Source organism: Polypterus senegalus, chromosome 2 (genome assembly GCF_016835505.1).
Source record: "Polypterus senegalus isolate Bchr_013 chromosome 2, ASM1683550v1, whole genome shotgun sequence".
Lineage (NCBI taxonomy): Eukaryota > Metazoa > Chordata > Cladistia > Polypteriformes > Polypteridae > Polypterus > Polypterus senegalus.
Window position 1 is genome coordinate 13,565,218 of NC_053155.1, and position 11,492 is coordinate 13,576,709.

The following is an 11,492-nucleotide window of genomic DNA, read 5'->3' on the forward strand; positions in this document are numbered from 1 at the left end:
TTTGACCCCCTTTCGCCTTCAGAACTGCCTTAATTCTACATGGCATTGATTCAACAAGGTGCTGAAAGCATTCTTTAGAAATGTTGGCCCATATTGATAGGATAGCATCTTGCAGTTGATGGAGATTTGTGGGATGAACATCCAGGGCACGAAGCTCCCGTTCCACCACATCCCAAAGATGCTCTATTGGGTTGAGATCTCGTGACTGTGGGGGCCATTTTAGTACAGTGAACTCATTGTCATGTTCAAGAAACCAATTTGAAATGATTCGAGCTTTGTGACATGATGCATTATCCTGCTGGAAGTAGCCATCAGAGGATGGGTACATGGTGGTCATGAAGGGATGGACATGGTCATAAACAATGCTCAGGTAGCCTGTGGCATTTAAACGATGCCCAATTGGCACTAAGGGACCTAAAGTGTGCCAAGAAAACATCCCCCACACCATTACACCACCACCACCAGCCTGCACAGTGGTAACAAGGCATGATGGATCCATGTTCTCATTCAGTTTACGCCAAATTCTGACTACCATTTGAATGTCTCAACAGAAATCGAGACTCATCAGACCAGGCAACATTTTTCCAGTCTTCAACTGTTCAATTTTGGTGAGCTCGTGCAAATTGTAGCCTCTTTTTCCTATTCGTAGTGGAGATGAGTGGTACCCGGTGGTGTCTTCTGCTGTTGTAGCCCATGCGCCTCAAGGTTGTGCGTGTTGTGGCTTCACAAATGCTTTGCTGCATACCTCGGTTGTAACGAGTGGTTATTTCAGTCAAAGTTGCTCTTCTATCAGCTTGAATCAGTCGGCCCATTCTCCTCTGACCTCTAGCATCAACAAGGCATTTTCGCCCACAGGACTGCCACATACTGGATGTTTTTCCCTTTTCACACCATTCTTTGTAAACCCTAGAAATGGTTGTGCGTGAAAATCCCAGTAACTGAGCAGATTGTGAAATACTCAGACCGGCCCGTCTGGCACCAACAACCATGCCACGCTCAAAATTGCTTAAATCATCTTTCTTTCCCATTCTGACATTCAGTTTGGAGTTCAGGAGATTGTCTTGACCAGGACCACACCCCTAAATGCATTGAAGCAACTGCCATGTGATTGGTTGATTAGATAATTGCATTAATGAGAAATTGAACAGGTGTTCCTAATAATCCTTTAGGTGAGTGTACATACTTAAAGGATAAGTTCAGTATTTTTCAGATTTTTTGAGTTTTTTCTTCACTAACATGGTATGTATGCATTTGCAACATAATACTGAGTTCTAAAGTTAAATGTTCTCTCTAACTTTTTCAAAACACACATTTAGACCTGACATTTAACATTGGACCATATCTAACCTAATCCTTTAAAAACATAATACATAAATACTAAATAATAAGTAAATGTAACAATATTAACAGAAATCACATAAACCATGAACATTACTTCAAAAATAACAAAAGCAACAAAAATTAAAATACAGTTAAGTAAGGGAAAAGAAATCTTTGGCTGTAACATACGACTAGTGCCTTTTAAGGTCCATGGACCGTCAAGCATGTACAGCATGTCGAAGGTAATTTGTTTTTCTTGACTATCTATCTCTGCTCTTAACCCCTTTCGAAATAATACTGCTGTGCCAGGACATGATGAATGTTTAATAGAGTCTTCCGTTAAAGTTCACACCATTAATATTGTAATAAGCAATCTCAATGCACGTAGAAAACCTAGGAAATACGGCATAAACTCCAATAATCTAATTAAAATCACTATTTTAGAGGAACAATGTATTAAAACTATAAAAACAGATCACAGATTAAACAAAAAATACACACAGAGCGGCGCTAATAATAATAATTTAGTTCCTATTCCAAATAACAATAACGCACATAGTACTCATCTCTGCACCTCCGAAGCATTAAATATGGCACTATTAAATGTCAGAGCTTTAACTAACAAAACGTTTTTTATCAACGATCTTATTAGTGATAAAAATAGATCTTATTGCACTAAATGAAACATGGCTGAATTCAGATGCCGCGTCAGTTTTAATCGAATCTGCGCCTCCGGATTACAGTTTTACTCATGCAAACCGCCAGGGAAAAAGGGGCGGATTGGCTAACATTTACTCGAGCCGATTAAAATGTAAAGATGTCAGTTTTGGTAAGTTCAAGTCCTTTGAGTATCTCGCTGTTGTTATTCATGGAGATTCTCAAGTTCTAGTACTATCCGTGTATAGACCTCCTAAATATAACGCGTCGTTTTTTGAGGAATTCTCTGACTTAATGTCAATTTTAATTACTAATTATGACACACTCCTAATAGTTGGCGACTTTAATTTTCATATAGATAATCAGTGTGATCTAAAAGTAAAAGAATTTATGAACCTCCTGGATTCTTTTGATTTGAGACAACTCATAAATCAGCCTACACATAAAGCAGGTCATACATTAGACTTAGTGATTACTAAAGGACTGAAAGTTGATATAAAACAGATCATTGATATTGGTCTATCAGACCATTTTCTTCTACTTTTAATATAGAAATAATGATAAAAACACTCATGAGAAGCATATTGTTAAAAACGCTTCTTTGATTGGCAGCAGCTTTAAAACTTACAAACATTTTAAGCAATCAGTCCGTTTATAGTGCCAGCTATAATAGCGAGGACAATGTAAATAGTAAGGTGGAAAGATTTAATTCTAAAGTGAGAGCTGCTGTTGACATAGTTGCACCTGAAAAGACAGTGAAAAAATCTTCTAGCATTGGTATACCATGGAAGACCCAAAGAGTGTCTGATTTAAAGAGAACATGCCGTAGAGCTGAGCGTCAATGGAGGAAGACTAAACTTACTATCCACCACGAAATATTAAAAGTCAAAATAACAGAATACAATAACACTGTCCGTCTTGAGAGACGCTGCTATTTCTCAAGATTATAAATAACAATGCTAGTAATCCTAGAGTCTTATTTTCAACAATTGATCACCTACTAAACCCAGGTAGCTCAAAGGAATGCCTCCTAAGTGCTTCCAGTGAAACCTGTGAGGCTGTCGCTGTATTTTCAATCAAAAATTAATGATATTAGAAATAACATAGTATATCTCCCCAACACTAAGGATCCCCTAAACCCCAACATCCTGTTATAAACAAATTAAACTCTTTCACTAGGATAGATTTACCTGATTTACAAAAATAATATCTCAATTAAAACCCTCCACCTCGTCCTTGACCCGATACCAACAAGGTTTTTCAAAGAAGTATCAGGCGTGCTAATTGATAATGTTCTTGACATAGTAAATTCGTCACTAGATACTGGGGTCTTCCCAGGCTGTCTTAAGACTGCTGTAGTTAAACCCCTACTTAAGAAACATAATCTTGACCCTCGCTCTTGAAAATTTTAGACCCATCTCTAACCTGCCCTTCTTAAGTAAAGTTCTAGAGAAGGCAGTCATTATGCAGTTAAATGACCACCTAAATAAACATGCTATTCTTGATAAATTTCAGTCAGGTTTTAGAACAAATCACAGCACAGAAACTGCACTCGTTAAAGTAGTAAATGACTTGCGGTAAATGCAGACAGAGGCCATTTATCTGTTCTCATCCTCTTAGATCTGAGTGCTGCATTTGACACCATTGATCACAACATTCTTAGAAATCGCCTTAGTCAATGGGTGGGCCTCTCTGGCAGTGTCTTAAATTGGTTTGAATCCTACCTGACAGGGAGAAAATATTTTGTTAGTTGTGGGAATTACAACTCGAAGACACATGATATCCAATATGGTGTTCCACAAGGCTCTATCCTGGGTCCGCTGTTATTCTCAATCTACATGCTTCCGTTAGGTCAGATTATCTCAGGGCACAACGTGAGCTACCACAGCTATGCTGATGACACACAGCTGTACTTATCAATAGCACCTGATGACCCTGATTCTATTGATTCACTAACACAATGTCTGACTAGTATCTCAGAATGGATGAATAGTAATTTTCTCAAGTTAAATAAAGAGAAAACTGAAATTTTAGTGATCAGCAATAATGGATACAATGAGGCTATTAGAAATAAACTGGATACATTAGGATTAAAAGTCAAGACGGAGGTAAAAAGCTTAGGGGTGATTGTTGACTGTAATCTGAATTTTAAATCACATATTAATCAGATCATTAGGACAGCATTTTTCACTTAAGAAACATAAGTAAAGTTAGACCTCTTATATCACTGAAAGATGCTGAGAAATTAGTTCACGCGTTTGTTTTCAGTCGACTAGATTACTGTAATGCACTCCTCTCAGGACTACCCAAAAAAGATATAAATCGTTTGCAACTAGTGCAGAATGCAGCTGCTAGAATCCTAACTAGGAAAAGAAAATCAGAACACATTTCTCCAGTTTTGATGTCACTACACTGGTTACCTGTGTCATTCAGAATTGACTTTAAAATTCTGCTTATGGTTTATAAAGCCTTAAATAATCTCGCCCCATCTTATATATCGGAATGTCTGACACCTTATATTCCAAATCGTAACCTCAGATCCTCAAATGAGTGTCTCCTTAGAATTCCAAGAACAAAACTTAAAAGAAGTGGTGAGGCGGCCTTCTGCTGTTATGCACCTAAAATCTGGAATAGCCTGCCAATAGGAATTCGCCAGGCTGATACAGTAGAGCACTTTAAAACACTGCTGAAAACACATTACTTTAACATGGCCTTTTTATAACTTCATTTTAATCGTAATTTAACTTAATCCTGATACTCTGTATGTTCAATTCATCATAACAACTATTCATGGTGGCTCTAAAATCGGTACTGACCCCTACTCTCTTTTCTGTTTCTTTTTCCGGTTTCTTTGTGGTGGTGGCCTGCGCCACCTCCACCTACTCAAAGCTTCATGATGCTCCAACAATGATGGACGGATTAAAAGGAAGAAGTCTACGTGACCATCATCATCATCAAGCCCTTCCGTGAGAACCCTAAATCCAAAGAGGACTGTTTCATTTATGTTAGGTAGAATGCCCAGAGGGGACTGGGCGGTCTCATGGTCTGGAATCCCTACAGATTTTATTTTTCTCCAGCCGTCTGGAGTTTTTTTTGTTTTTTCTGTCCCCCCTGGCCATTGAACCTTACTCTTATTCGATGTTAATGTTGATTTATTTTTTATAATTATGTCTTTCATTTTTCTATTCTTTTTGAGCTACTGTTTGTATGAAAATGTGCTATATAAATAAATGTTGTTGTTGTTGTAGTTGTCCTTGGAAGTTTGTGAACCCTTTAGAATTTTCTACATTTCTAAATAAATATGACATAAAACATAATCAGATTTTCACTTAAGTCCTAAAAGTAGATAAAGAGAAACCAGTTAAACAAATGAGACAAAAATATTATACTTGGTCATTTATTTATTGAGGAAAATGATCAAATATTACATATCTGTGTGTAGCAAAAGTACGTGAACCTCGTGGATGATCAGTTAGTTTGAAGGTGAGATGTCAGGTGTCAGGTGTTTTCAATCAATGGGATGACAATCAGGTGTGAGTGGGCACCCTGTGTTATTTAAAGAACAGGATCTATCAAAGTCTGCTCTTCACAACACATGTTTGTGGGAGTGTATCATGGCACGAACAAAGGAGATGTCTGAGGACCTCAGAAAAAAAGTTGATGATGCGCATTAGGCTGGAAAAGGTTACAAAACCATCTCTAAAGAGTTTGGACTCCACCAATCCACAGTCAGACAGATTGTGTACAAATGGAGGAAATTCAAGACCATTGTTACCCTCCCCAGGATTGGTCAACTAACAAAGATCACTCCAAGAGCAAGGGTAACTTCTAAGCAACTGAAGGCCTCTCTCACATTGGCTAATGTTCATGTTCATGAGTCCACCATCAGGAGAACACTGAACAACAATGGTGTGCATGGCAGGGTTGCAAGGAGAAAGCCACTGCTCTCCAAAAAAAACATTGCTGCTCGTCTGCAGTTTGCTAAAGATCACGTGGACAAACCAGAAGGCTATTGGAAGAATGTTTTGTGGACGGATGAGACCAAAATAGAACTTTTTGGTTTAAATGAAAAGCGTTATGTTTGGAGAAAGGAAAACACTGCATTCCAGCATAAGAACCTTATCCCATCTATGAAACATGGTGGTGGTAGTATCATGGTTTGGGCCTGTTTTGCTGTATTTGGGCCAGGACGGCTTGCCTTCATAGATGGAACAATGAATTCTGAATTATATCAGAGAAGTAAAATGTCAGAACATCTGTCCATGAACTGAATCTCAACAGAAGGTGGATCATGCAGCAAGACAACGACCCTAAGCACACAAGTTGTTCTACCAAAGAATGGTTAAAGAAGAATAAAGTTAATGTTTTGGAATGGCCAAGTCAAAATCCTGACCTTAATCCAATCGAAATGTTGTAGAAGGACCTGAAGTGAGCAGTTCATGTGAAGAAACCCACCAACATCCCAGAGTTGAAGCTGTTCTGTACGGAGGAATGACGGTGTGAAGGAATGAGCAAAAGTTACCGGAAATGTTTAGTTACAGTTATTGGGGGGTCACACCAGATACTGAAAGCAAAGGTTCACGTACTTTTGCCACTCACAAATATGTAATATGCGATCATTTTCCTCAATCAATAAATGACCAAGTATAATATTTTTGTCTCATTTGTTTAACTAGTTTCTCTTTATCTACTTTTAGGACTTGAGTGAAAATCTGATGATGTTTTAGGTCATATTTATGGAGAAATATAGAAAATTCTAAAGGGGTCACAAACTTTCAGGCACAAATGTAACCTGCTTATGCTCAGAAACGTCTGTAAGCCATTTCTTGCGCAAAACTCCTGGGCTTTTGAAAGCAAACTTGGCCAAAAGTCCCAACACAAACTTTTTTGATATAATTTTAAGTGGCACAACAATAAAGTGAATTGAAAATCCTGTTTCATTGCATATTCCATTGGTGCAACAGAACAGAGATCATGTGATTTCTGCATGACTGTCTCTGCAATGTAAGCTCCAATTCAGCACACAAACCCAAATGGATTGCTCGAGGCTGTCTAAATCAGACAGTCATCATCACAAAAAAGGACACAGCTTCCATTAACAATATTTAAATGACAGAAAAAAGTTTGTTTTTAACACTAGAATTACCAGAGCCTACGAAAAAACTTGTAGATCCTTCCCACCTTAAATCGTTTCTTAAAACCGTTCTCACCTCTGCGCCAGCCTACTTTGTCCTGTAAATGTGCCGATAAAACAAACTGCAAGCAGCCGGCTATTCCATCCCCCCACCAACTCAGAACGTGCCCGAACTTCTCCGAGCTCATGCCTCGATTATCTGGGAGTGAAGTGGAGTTTTAGAGTGGAAATAATAGATTGTTATTTGGAACACACGCATTTCATGTGTGTTCCATTTCTACAGTAATCTGTGTAAACACAATGTTAAAACAGAAACTTTTGGTTGTTAATTTATTTTAATAGTGGCAAAATAAGCACTCTAATTTTCTATTTTAAGAAGTTAGAAAATGTAAGCATAGCGTAACATTCAAGTGCAGCTTAGTGAAATGATTTGAAAGGAGCATTTCAATTATTTATTTGCATCATCAAAGGGACAGATGTCACATTTTAGTTTTTTAAATACTTTGGCACAGGGCTTGGTACGATCTGTGGTGCAGATTTGCTCAGACCATCATGCCATTGTTTGTAGACATAAGCCACAGTCACATACACTACTGTTTCAGTTGCTTGTACCGAGTACTGACGATCTGTTTGTCGACAGGAGTGTCTTTTGGGTGTATAAAAAAAACATATTGCATACAACATATTCAAGTTAAAATAAACTCATGCAACCCACTTTTCCAGAGCAGGGGGCATCTAGAGCTTGTCTTAGAAAGTAACAGCCGTGGGCAGGATAAACCCATGGCTAGAGCGCCAGCCCATCACAGGGTGAACACACACATCACACAAACACTTCAGGGGATGATTTAGCATTGCAAATTCATCCAAATGTCATGTCTTTGGACCGTGCAAGGAAACCAGAACAAACCCAGGCAGAACCATATGATCTCATGTGGAAACTCCAAATAGAAAGCAGCAGGGACACAATCCACAGACTACTTACTATGAGGCAGCATAGCTACCACTGCATCACTTTGCGGCTAATACATTGATTAACATACCATATTTGCATTAACTGTGGCCTTAAAAATTCAGAAAAACTACCCTTTATTTCAGACTTATTTTAGTAGCATTATGCATCAGTTGTAGGTAGAGAAAGCTCCCCGTTCGCTCCTTAAACTCTGACAAATGTCAGTAATACCTCAAGTTCACATTCAGCATGGTGAAAAAGTAAAGATATCACTCAGGAACATATTGAAATTTATACAGTAGTTAAATCATTAATATTCAAAAAGAGTGTTTTTCAGACATAAATGGTTACTGATGAGAGGTGATGAAGAGCGTGTGCATGAGTGCATAGTTTTAACTTGATTTGAGATTTATAAGCAACTTGGCACGAGACCTGGCATACATATGATTTTATAAATCAGATTTTTTTTTGTGTGTATCTAGCCTAAGAAAGATTTTAGTATGGAATCCAAGCAAGGTTTTTTTATATGAGGCTCAGGGGCCTCATGTATATTGCTGTGCATAGAACTCACACTATAACATGGCATAAGCACAAAAGTGGGAATGTGCGTATGCACAGAAAAATCCAGATGCATAAATCTGTGTGTTCACCAACTTTCACGTTCTTCCGCTACATAAATCCCGATCAGCGTGAAAAGTAACACACGTGCATGCACCTGCTGCCCCACACCAGCTCCTCCCAGAATTATGCCTCTTTGAATATGCAAATCAATATGAATAGCCCTTAAGCTCAGTGTTCTGTGAAAAGGAAATGGCAAAAGCACGAGGGAAAATAGAATTTCAGCGAATACCAAGTGGAGGCAAAGAAAAACTTGCTATTTATTGGTTTAAACAGTGGGATAATCAACAAAAGAAAGTTGATCGAGTGACATAGAGTGTTGGAGAAACTCGAAAGCTCAAGTTCACAAAGTCGCACAGTGCCTGAAATAAAAAAGTTGTCAGATATCACAGTCGCCGTGAATAGGCGAGTCGTAGCCCACCGTCTGAGTGGCATATGAAAGCTCATTAGGGTACAGAGAAAAAAAAAAGCCACACAGTGGGGAAAAAGCACAAAATGTCAACTTTAATCTCGAAATTTCCATTTTAATCACATAGTTTATTTTGTCATTAAAGCAGAGCATCATAAACTTTATCTTAAAATTGTTTAATTTAAATGTTTCTAAAATCCCATCATAACTAAAGTAGCACGTTAAATGCTTTGTTTTGTATTTGATCTTCTGTGTGCTCTACAGTATGTGTGTGAATCACTACGTGCTTCCGGGCTTTCTCTTCCTCCGACAGGACACAGAATCCATTACATTCGTGATATTACAGCTCTGTGAATAACTAAAATACTGAGATGTATATGTGATATCATTTTCATGATGATAGGAGCTAAAGCACGCTATTAAACATGGGAACACGGTGGTGCAGTGATTGTTCATGTCTCACGCAAGATGCTTGCTGCGCCATGCGTGTGCTTCGATGAAATGCTTTATTGTAGAAGTACTGTCTCTTTCAAATGTACTAACCTCAAATTCCTGTCCTTACTTTTCTTTCTCCAAATACCTAATCACCACACAATCAGCTCTGTAATAGACGTTAAGCCATCTGTAAGCTTAGAACGCCGATTCTTCAAAACTTTTAAGGAATATTTTGAAATATCTTCATAGTACGTGTTTAATTATTCTATCTATCTATTCTTCCAGTGTCGAGTCAGAACCAGCAAGAATACAGCGTGAGGCAGGAACAATCCATGAATGGAGCGCCGGCAGCTTGCTAGCGCTGTGACACCGTGTCCTCACATGTTTAATTAATAACAATATAGATTATTTAAATGAAGTTAAAGTTTTATCTGTATAATATAATAAACATATTTTGCTGCATTTCATCTTAAAAATGATATCATCATCATATGTAAATACGCGCTTTGTAAAGTGGCTCAGGTTATGCAATATTATAACTGTATCACAAGTTTACAGTGAGGTGATTGTACTTATAAGTACAGACAGTTCTGCAAGGAGCACTTGATGGACTGATTGAGTGCATTTATAGTTCTTGGGATGAAACTGTCTCTGAACCACGAGGAAATGCTCTGAAGCGTTTGCCGTATGAGTGCACTTCAATAGACAGCATGGCTGAGGCAGCGTGTGCTTGATGCTGTATATCGATAATTCTCTTTCTGATCCGCTGCTGTACAGCTGTGATTCACAATCAGATACAGAGATAAATACTCCAAGTGGTGCAGTGAGAGTAATATGGAAAAAGATGATCCACTGTGGCAACCCCTAACGGGAGCAGCTAAAAGAAGAAGAAGAAGAAGGTGCAGTGAGAGTAACAACGCTAAAGCAGCTATGGTATTTGGAATACTTTGACCATTCTGTGGACCATTATATTATTACAGGTTAAGTACAATTAGATGCATTAACCTAATAAACACTATGCGGTTAATTTCAGTGTATTTATAAAGCCGCGTCAGGGATGTGGATCTAAAGAAGAAAGGGAAACCACACTGGAACAGTAGCACTGCTTTGACGTTGGGTGCCTCCAGTCTGCAAGAGGGAGAGCAGAACTTGCGTACGACAGGGTATGAGCTACCGTGAAAATGTGCGTGGCTTTATGCCAAGTTTAGGTTTTATACATCGCGATTTGAATGTAGAAATGTTCTTACACAACATTTTTGTGCGTAAGCACTGTTTATACATGAGGCCCAAGGTCTTTTTCTTTGCCAAGAGAGTTGGGCAACACTGTCAAGTAGATATCCAAAATATCTTTTTTAGTTGCCTGTCCATGATTCCACTTTTTTTTCCTGTGTAAGACAATTTCATGCTATCTGATTTGCTTGAGGTGAGCAATGTTTTCAGTGAATCATGTGAATCGATTCATGAGCACGAACAATTGCTTTAGTGTGGCTCGACGCGAGTGCTAAAGCGTGAACGTGTTCTGTCAACGTCGTTATTGTCTTTCATTTTCTGATGTTTGAAGTGCATGTCCAAGAGCCACCTGAGTAACTGAATCTCGATTCATTTGATTTATGAACGAGTCACTCACTACCTGAGAATCAGTCTAATGATTCTTGTTCGTTTGATTCACGAAAGAATCTTTACCTGAGAATCAGTCTTAACAATTCTTATTCATTTAATTAGTGAAAGTATAGGTGGTGACAAAGGTGCCTCAAAAATAACGACAGAGTCTGAGAAGCAGGCTTTATGGGAATGCACTTGAGAGAAGGAGTGCCGGTCGAGAGAGGTTCAGACGCATGAGAAAGGCGGTGAAGATACACGTAGGACAAGACATAGCAAATTTTTTCAAATTATTATATTACCCTTCTGGACTATTTCACATGAGTGTAATCTGAAAGGTGCTTACTGAAGTACAGCTATGGAGTGAGAGA